The 9,441-nt window shown below is 40.5% G+C and overlaps 1 protein-coding gene across 6 annotated transcripts in view; it reads left to right on the forward strand.

The window, feature by feature from the left end:
• The first annotated feature begins 570 nt into the window (after positions 1–570).
• Positions 571–9,441, forward strand: part of PLEKHG4B (pleckstrin homology and RhoGEF domain containing G4B) — a 92,948-nt gene continuing 84,077 nt past the window's right edge. For 4 of the 6 annotated variants that reach the window (XM_042476219.1, XM_042476221.1, XM_042476220.1 and 1 more), the window contains exon 1: positions 615–729. The gene's annotated coding sequence lies outside the window, so the exon portion shown is untranslated. Of the gene's footprint in view, positions 730–9,441 lie in introns of all 6 variants that reach the window. The other 2 variants (XM_042476224.1, XM_042476225.1) reach the window with 1 other exon arrangement.

The raw sequence follows: 9,441 nt of genomic DNA on the forward strand, positions 1-9,441 counted from the left end.
ACACTTGAGTCGGGTTGGGACCACTTTAACTGCCCCAGCTCCATGCTATGGAATTCTGGGAACTGGACTTTGTTGGAGCACTACAGTTGGCTTGAGGCCACTTTAACCGCCCTGTCTCCACGCTATGGAAGTCTGGGAATTGTTTGTTGGGGCACTTGAGTCAGTTTGAGACCACTTTAACTGCCCTGGCTCTATGCCATGGAATTGTGGGAATTGTTTGTTGATGAACTAGAGTTGGTTTGAGACCTCTTTAAGCTACCACGCCTCCATGCTATAGAATTCTGGGAACTGTTGTGGCACCAGACCTCTCTAATAGAGAGAAGGCTCAATGTCTCACACAACTACAGTTCCCAGAATTCCTGGGCATTGAACCAGGACAGTTAAAAGTGGTGTCAAAAACATGATTACTTCAACACGGAGGATGCATTTCCTGAAGTGTTTACAACTAGGCCTCTGGCCAACTGTGTTCTTCCTTCAGGAGTGGAACTCATTCACTTCCATAGATGGGCGGGGCCTTTAGGGGGCGGGGCCTTCGCGGGGCCGGGGCCTTCAGGGGGCGGGGCCAGAGCTGCTATCTGCGTTCCTCGCTGCTTTCATTCATTTGCTGGGTCTCCAGCCGAGGAGGAGGACGCAGAGGGAGCCCTCTCGCTTCCTCAGGAGCAGAGCCGCCAAAAGCGATGGAGAAGGGGGCTTTCTCCACTCCAGAGCTCCCCTGCCTTGGCAGCCAAGGTAAATTGGACTGAGGGGAGCAAGGGGGAATACAAAAGCCCCCCCAAAAGTCTGTTCTTTACTGAGGGTTGGAGAAATATAACCCGCTTGAGTTGTCAGGGCTCCATGCTATGGAATTCTGGGAACTGTAGTTTGTTGGGCCCCACAATAAACTACAGTTCCCAGAATTCCATAGCATGGAACCCTGGCAAACCGGGTTATATTTCTCCTGGTCACCTGGGGGCAGGAAGCATAACAGATAGGGATGGGTTGCTTCTGTTGGAAGATGTTTGCATTCTTCTCTTTCCCTTTCTTTAAATAGATAGGGATTTCCTGCATGCAAGCTCTCCTCTGCCTCTTATTCAAACTAACCATGTGATTTAGGTCCCCCTTTGGGACTAACAGATGCATTCTCTTAAAGATTTGCATCTGAACTGTCTGCTTTCCATCTTCCTAGAGACTTTTTCTCTACATGAACCATTCACTAGTCCAGTGGTCCCCAAACTGTGCCCTTTAAGAGATTTTGGACTTCATCTCCCAGAAGCCCTGGCCATGTTGGCCAATAGTCTGGGATTCTGGGAGCCAAAGTCCAAAAATCCCTTAAAGTGCACAGTTTGGGGACCACTGCAAACTAGATTAGGATTTAGCTTTTATGTGTATAGATAGATAGATAGATAGATAGATGGATTAAAGCCATTAGTAAACTTTTGTTTTGAACCACAAGCTACTTGTGTTGTTTTTGGAGTCAGTCTCAGTTCTAAGGGAAGCATAGCTACACAAAGACAGCTCTCCTAATTTAAAGCTAGACCCTAATAGGCTTGGCTTTGCGCTTCCCCTGACCACTTCTTAGAAGAACCTCTTCCTAAAGAGAGAAATTGTATTTTCATTGCCTGGCATGCGTGTGTATCAGCCCATCCATCCATCCATCCATCCATCCATCCATCCATCCATCCATCCTTCCATCCTTATCTCCTTTCCGAAGAGTTTATCACACTGGAGCTAATTTCGGCATTAAAGAGAGATTAAAGTGCATTTAAAGCATCCCACAAATAAAGGGGAAATGGTGAGTAATTACGCAAATGATTATCATGCAAATGCACAAATAAAGTGATAGTGGAAATGCATTGTTGCTGAAATCCCAAAAGTTAAAAAGATGTGAGTTAATACTTCTTTGAGACCACTTTAATGGTGGGTTTTCTGTGATGTCGTGCAAAATGGTTTCCCATAATTATGCAAATTTCCCAGGATATTCACAGGGTAATCTCCCAATCTTCGTGTCATAAACTTCATAGAGAGCCTTCCTCTAAATCAAGGTTGTGCCAGTCCCAAAGGAGTGTGGTGCTGGAGCATGAAGGGATAGGCATCCACCTTGTGTCCCTCTTGGAATTCAAGGCTTGCAGCATGTGAAAAATGAGATGCCTCCTTTTGTTTCTCAGAGAGTCAAAAAGAGTTGGAGTTTCTTAAAAGCCACCCTTTCAAAATAAGGCATATAGCTCTTCTTTGCTGTAGATCTTTGCACTTCTTTCATCTAGACCACTGGTTCCCAAACTGTGGTCCTCCAGAGGTCCCAAACACCTGGAAGATGAAAGTTTAGAAACTACTGATCTAGACGTACCATTTCCTAAAAGTGTATATTCTCCAAGTCTGCTACTAAATAGAGTTGATGGAGGCTTTGCATCCTTTTACATGCCCTTCACTTTCCATATCCAAATGGAAACACCAAGTTGAACACTATGAAGTTCCTAGTTCATTTGTATAAAATTGTGTCTGTAAAACCCCAGCAGTGAACCCTGTTAAGGTGAAAAAGATTTTCTGCAAGCAACTTCTCCATTTGTGAAGTGGAAGGCTTCCATAGTTTTTTGTGGTTTTTTCAGGCTATGTGGCTGTGTTCAGGAAGAGTTTATTCTGGCGAAACATCAGAATAAGCTCTTCCCTGGAGGTTTTTTTAACAGAGGCTTGATGGCCATCTGTCGGGGATGCTTTGATTGAGATTTCCTGCATGACAGGGGCTTGGACTGGATGGCCCTTGTGGTCTCTTCCAACTCTATGATTCTTTGAGAACATGGTTACATAGCCTGAGGAACCCTCACCATTTGATTAAAGCTCGTACTATTTTTGTATTGCAGTGAAGCACTAGAGAAGAACTATGTTAAGGGCTGACATGGAGGCAGGTCTTGCTAATTCATACAAATTCAACAAACAGGTGTTGCAGAACTTTGAAAACTGTTTCCTATTTTGTATTGTCAACCAAAAGATGGTTAAGTTAACTTCTGATGCATTGATGAGGACAGCACAGCCATGTCCAAAGCAGTCAGAAATGTCAGGTTGGTTGGCCCTTGAGTCAAAGGCTTGGCTGAAGGAGTAAGGTTGTGTAGGAGTAAGATTGTGCACAGGCCCAGTGGCCAACTCTTTCCCACATCTATCCAGGGAGCAATATTACAAGGGGCAATGACATCAGCCAAAGCATCAGAGGTGCTCTTCCTCCAATGTGATAGATGCCATCCTATGCCAGCAATTCCCCTCTATACTCTACGTTGGGCAAACAAGACAGTGTCTATGCAAGAAGATCAGTGATGTCAAAACTCTGGCTCTCAGCATCCCACACCATTGGCCAAGGTGGCTGAGGCTTCTGGGAGCTGAAGTCCAAAATACCTGGAGGTCCAGAGTTTGGACATCGCTGAGATAGATAAACATAAATCTGAAATTGGAAGTGTCAGCACCCAAAAACCAGTTGCAGAACACTTGAACCTTCCTGAATGTACAGGGATTTACAGATCACATTCCTTGAACAAGGAAATTACTACTTCCAGACTAGAACAAGAAACTTCTGAATTGAACTGCCTTCACAAATTCCAGTTGATTAGCTGAGGTAATGGATATCACGGAAATATGACAAAAGGAGTCTTCTCAGAGAGTTTTGAACTCAATGAAACTTACTTTTAGTGAGCATATTTGTCGCTTTCACACTTCAAAACTAACTGACCCCTGAAAGATGTACCATGGCTCATTACTGTGGAATTTTGGGTTTTGTACTTCTGTGAGATATTTAGCCTTCTCTGTCAGAGGGTTCTGGTGCTACAACAAACTACAATTCCCAGAATTCTGTAGCACTGAGCCGTGGGAGTTAAAGTGGTGTCAACTTGGATTATTTCTGCAATGTGGATGTAACCTACGTGGCCACACTCCCTGACATCACCTGCCCCATGAAACGGAGTAGTTAACTAGCCCATCACCTCTGATCAGTTTCACACCCCTGATGTGGCTTCCTGAAAATAGTTTGTTCTCGTGTTGCTGGTTAATGGATCAAAGAATACCAGAATCTCCCTTTCATCTGTTGTGTGTTCCTAAACACCCCTCCCTGCCCTCTCATTCCTGGGGACTCCAGATCTTGTCTAGGTCTTATGGAATTCTGAGTCTTTGCTTTTTTCTGCTAGTTGCATGGTGCCATCTGCATATCTTAGACTGTTAATGTTCCTTCCCCTGTTTTTCATGCCTTCTTACTCTGAATATAAACCTATTTTACATAGGATATTTTTGCCATACAAGTTAAACAAATAGGGTGATTAAATGCAGCCTTACTTGACCACCTTGCATTTGGAAACCATTCCATTTTTCCGTATTCTGCCCGTAACAGTAGCTTCTTGTTCAGAGTGCAGGTTGTGCATCAGGATAATCAAATGTTGTGGCACACCAGTTTCTTTAAGAGCAGCCAGTAGCTTTTCATGATCTATACAAATTAAAGACTTTTTTGGTAGTCTATAAAGCACAGGCTGATTTTCTTTTGAAATTCTTTGGTTCACTCTATTATCCAGCGTCGGTTTGCAATATGATCTCTAGTGCCTCTTCCTTTTCTGAACCCAGCTTGGACATCTGGCATTTTTCACTCCATATAAATGATATAAAATTTATTTATATCCAGCCCCTCTACAAAATGCAACCATATATGGTAAGAGCCTTTATTGTATAATTTTGAGCATCATTTTACTTGCATGGGAAATTAATGCAATGGTCCCACGATCCTTGATGACCCTTTCATGGACAATGTATATTGAACATTTCCAGTCTCTTGGCCATTGTTTAGTTTCACAGATTTTTAACAGATTTTATTTAGAACTAGAGTTCATTCTGTGTCTGTAAAATGAAGCAGCTCTGTTGATATGCCATCTGTTTCTGGAGATTTATTTTTCCCAAATGCTCTGAGTGCTGTTTCCACTTCATTTTCTAAAATTGGAGGTTTGTCTTTATATGGTTATTTTTGAAATGACTCTGTCATCCTTTTATGTCATCTCTTTTATGTAGTCTGTTTATTGTTTCCATTGTCTTTTTATTTCTGTTTTGTTGTGTTCATGATAATACGTTCCTTTTATTTTTAAGAGCTTGTATTTACACACCAGTGAAGTTAGATTCCGGTCTGAACTGATAAGGCTGAATGACATGGTGAAATAGCATTAAAGACAGGTCTTTGGTTCAACAGCTGTTGATGTATTTGCCTAGAGTCAAGAAATTCTTTACAAGTACAGTTTACTCAGGGGAGTGTGAGAAGGCATGCATCCGTGAAGTCAAGGATAAAAAGAGCTTTCATAGATCAACCAAATATTTTTGTGTTCTTTACTCTCATCCTTTGTGAAATCTGAGCTTTGAAAATGCAAACGCTGAGAAGTTAGCGTGTGTAACTATTAATTTAAAAATTTAAAAGTGCAGATGAATAGTTGCAAAGCATAATCATTGTGAAATGCACAGTGCTTTCTATGATGTAGGTATCATAAACAATCCTTATCATTACAGAATTATCTCCTGGTTTGATTTCACACTTTATGCATTCCTATTTTGATGTTAAAGGACATTTTATTAAAATTACATCTCAAAGAAGGAGCAAAGCTTTTCTGAACACAAGCACTGTCATGGGTGGAGTTCTGATTCAAAACAGAGGTTGTTCCAGCATCCATTAAGTGATGTGGTGACTTAGTGGTTAAGATGCCAGTTCTGACTATTGAAAGGTTGGCAGTTCGAGGTCCAAGCGCTGTGGGACAGAGTGAACTTCTGTCACTAGTTTGAGCTTCTGCCAACTTAGCAGTTTGAAAGCATGCAAATGCAAGTAGATAAAAAGGTACCACTTTGGTGGGAAGGTAACACCGTTCTGTTCAATCATGCTGGCCACATGACCACAGAGTCATCTTTGACAACACTGCCTCCCTCGGCTTAGTAATGGAGATGAGCACTGCCCCATATAGTCTGTTATGACTAGATATTCATGTAAAGACGAAACGTTTACCTTTTACCAGTATCAATAATTGATCTGAAACCATTTCATGGTCTCAATGTACAATCATGTGAACTAGTGTGGTGTGCCAAAAGCATTGAACAAGGACTAGATATATGAGCAACTAATAATTAAGGGGCATTCCAACTCTACGATTCTGTGATTCTTTCATGTTGAGGCTCCCAAGACATAGCACACAAATATGTGTAGCATTATCATGGCAAGAGCTGAACAGTTGTTAATACTGATACATTTTCCTAGTTTGTCTTATGCAGAAATCCCTACCCATTTTTCAGATGAAGTACAGCAGTGAGGGTGGAATGAGATCTAAGGACAGTGAGTGAAACACTGGCAGATAATAGAATCAATATATATATCAAGGAGCAGAACAGTCAAGAAAGATAAACCAAGAATCTCAAACCTAAGGGCAACTTTACATACATGCTTTTTAAGAAACGAATGTTGTTCAATTGCCAGAAATTTTTAACTAAAGCCTTCCCTGCCTGCTTTGACTCCCTTCTCTTGCACAAAGATTCACCAGTAGTACTCTGCTGCAATATTCCTGTAGTACAAATGTGGCCAAGGGAGATTTGAAATGCAAACAAGTGATTTACTAAGATAATAATGAAGGATATCTATACAAACAAAGGAAACAAGGTTTTAAACCTATTTGATATAATCCTTAATCTACTGAAATCAGAGTTTGAAAGTAATGTATTAGGGTAACTTTCATTAACATTTGGAGAGTCAACAGTATTGTTGTTTAATAAAATAAGGGGTCTCAAGTCATTGGTTGTGGGTTTCCTGGCATAACAAATACTGTCTTTACATGTTTTTTCTTTTAAGGGAAAAGCCTCCCCACCCCAACTTTTCAACATTTGAACAAGGATCCTGTTCTGCAGAGCACTACAAGATACTGCTGTTGCTGCTTCCACTGTGAAATAGTAGACTCTAGCATGATATGATGCAGAAAGAGCATTGGCTACTACTAGCCACCTTTCTTGAGAGCTTCCAGAGCATGGGAGGGGAGAAACCATGTGGCCTGTGGACTGCATACAGTTCCAGGGCCGTTTTAGTAGCCTGCCACAGCCCCCTTCCTGAAAATAACTGTATGTCTATCTGTTTTTCTTTCTGTGTGTGTTTTTTGTGTGTGGTCCAAGATACAGTGCAGCAATAATCCAGTTTGAGACCGCTTTAACTGCCCTGGCTCAGTGCTAAGGAATCATAGGGATTGTAGTTTATTGTAGCATCAGAGCTCTCTGATGGGGAAGGCTAAATATGTCACAAAACTACAGTTCCCAGAATTCCCTAGCATTGAGGCAGGGAGGGCAGTTAAAGTGATCCCAAACTGGATTATTTCTGCAGTGTGTTTTGGACCTCTGTGTGTATTGCTGCTCCTGGAAGTCTGTTGGCAATTCATCTGTAACATGTATTATGATTTTATTTTATTTGTTGTAACCATTTTGAAATTATCTGTTTTTAAATTGGGAAACTATTTAATATATTATATATCTTTTAAAACTTTATTTATTGTTGTAAAGTTGATTTTACTCTAAGCTGTCCTAAGAGCTTTGGATGATGGACAGAAGCCTAAATTCTATAAAGGCACCAGATCCTGTTTGCTCTTGGAAGTGAAGCAGAGTCAGCCCTGGTTAGTACTTGAATGGGAGACTGCCAAGAAATAACAATTGCTGAAAAGTATGTTTTAGAGAAAAGAACTGGCAAAATCACCTTTGACTATTCCTTGCCTAAGAAAATCCTATGAAATTCATGGGGTCACCATATGTTGCTGGTGACTTGAAGGCGTGCACACATGCACATATGTGCAGATATTTTAGTAATTAAAAAAATGATTTGCTTTCTCTAACGCCCTCCCAGAGTTTTATGGAACCAGAAGTAGACTTTTGGATCACTACAGTTACATTTTGTGGAGATGATATGGCCAGTGTGGGTCTGGGGCTTGGATTGGACCCCCATCCCAGAGTGTGCCTACAGCTGTTCTAGACTGTGGCTGTACTTAGCCACACCTGGAAGAGGGGCATGCTGCTACTAGCCACTTCTTTTCTTGCTGTTGCTGCCAGACTCTTTTCTAATTATTTCATAGTGGAAACAGCAGCAGCTACATAGGTGGCCTGTTGTGGGCTTAATAACCGTTCTGTTTTTACTGCTTGATGAGAGATCAGAGAGGGGAAGGAAGGACTGATTGTCATGCACTTGCCAGGTTACAATGCTGGGTTGATGGTCTGTGTTTAGTTTGATGGTTTGTAAGTTACATAAAGCCCTACATCATGTCTGATGCCACTGTTACAATGACATAATGGTGAGTTAGGAGCAGAGTTTTTGCAAAGTTTTTCTCCTTATTATTATTATTATTATTATTAACCTTTATTTATGAAGCGCTGTAAATTTACACAGCGCTTTACATGCAATTTTTTTAGTTAGACGGTTCCCTGCCCTCAGGCTTACAATCTAAAAAGACATAACACAGAAGGAGAAGGGAGCGGTGGAGGGAAAGGGTAAGAGGTCCAGCAGTTCCTCTCAACCTCCGAGGCCTGGACCAAGGCAGATGGACTTACTCTAGTTTTCTGTTTTATCTTTTTTCAAGGCCATGCCCCCCTTCCCTCATTCTTCAGGACTTCTAAAATATTCTTTACGAGACACATTCATTTGGAAGTTAATGGCCAAACTTTCAGCCTTTGACAGCATTTTTTTAACTAATGGCTCTTCATCTCTGTGTGTGGTCCAGTCAACATCACTGGTACAAAGCACCAACAATTAGACTGACAGCTCTTTATTATCATATTAAATTACTTTGCCAGTTGCAAAGCATTCGGAAAAAGAACAGCAAATGAATAGCCATCCTGGCCATTCCATGACAATAAAAAAATATGAATTTAAAAAGATTTGTTTCAATCAAAAGCTAATCTGTGGTCATTTTTTAAAGTTATGATTTGATTGGGAAATGTGACATAAATCAGAAAATCTCAAATTCTAATTATCTCTGTTCGGTTTAGCATTTTGGGGCGGAAATTAAATCAAAACTCTTTAATTAGTGATAATTATAGTTTTTTCCCCCCGTTCATTTATTACGGCACACAGCCAGCACAGATAATTATAGTTATAGCAGCAAATTGGGTTTTAATCATAACAGGTTATTGCAGGAAAGATGATCAGTGGTGATGGGGTTATTGCTAATAATCCACACAGTTTTATGAATCAAACAATAGATCTAAGTGATTTTCCAGCAATAAAATTATTTAGCTATTTTTAACTAATAAAAATTAAATTAGTATCTTGATTAAATAGAACATAAATGTCAACATATATTTATTAGAATTGGTTAACAGATTATTTTAAAAAGATCTGACAGCCCTTTTCAAATCTATTATTTATTTATAAATGCAATAATATATCCTTCTTCCCCTTTTTCCTCCTCATTAAATAAATTCTTGACAGCAAATCCTTTCACTTTC

The sequence above is a fragment of the Sceloporus undulatus genome, chromosome 6 (assembly GCF_019175285.1).
Source record: "Sceloporus undulatus isolate JIND9_A2432 ecotype Alabama chromosome 6, SceUnd_v1.1, whole genome shotgun sequence".
Classification (NCBI taxonomy): Eukaryota; Metazoa; Chordata; class Lepidosauria; order Squamata; family Phrynosomatidae; genus Sceloporus; species Sceloporus undulatus.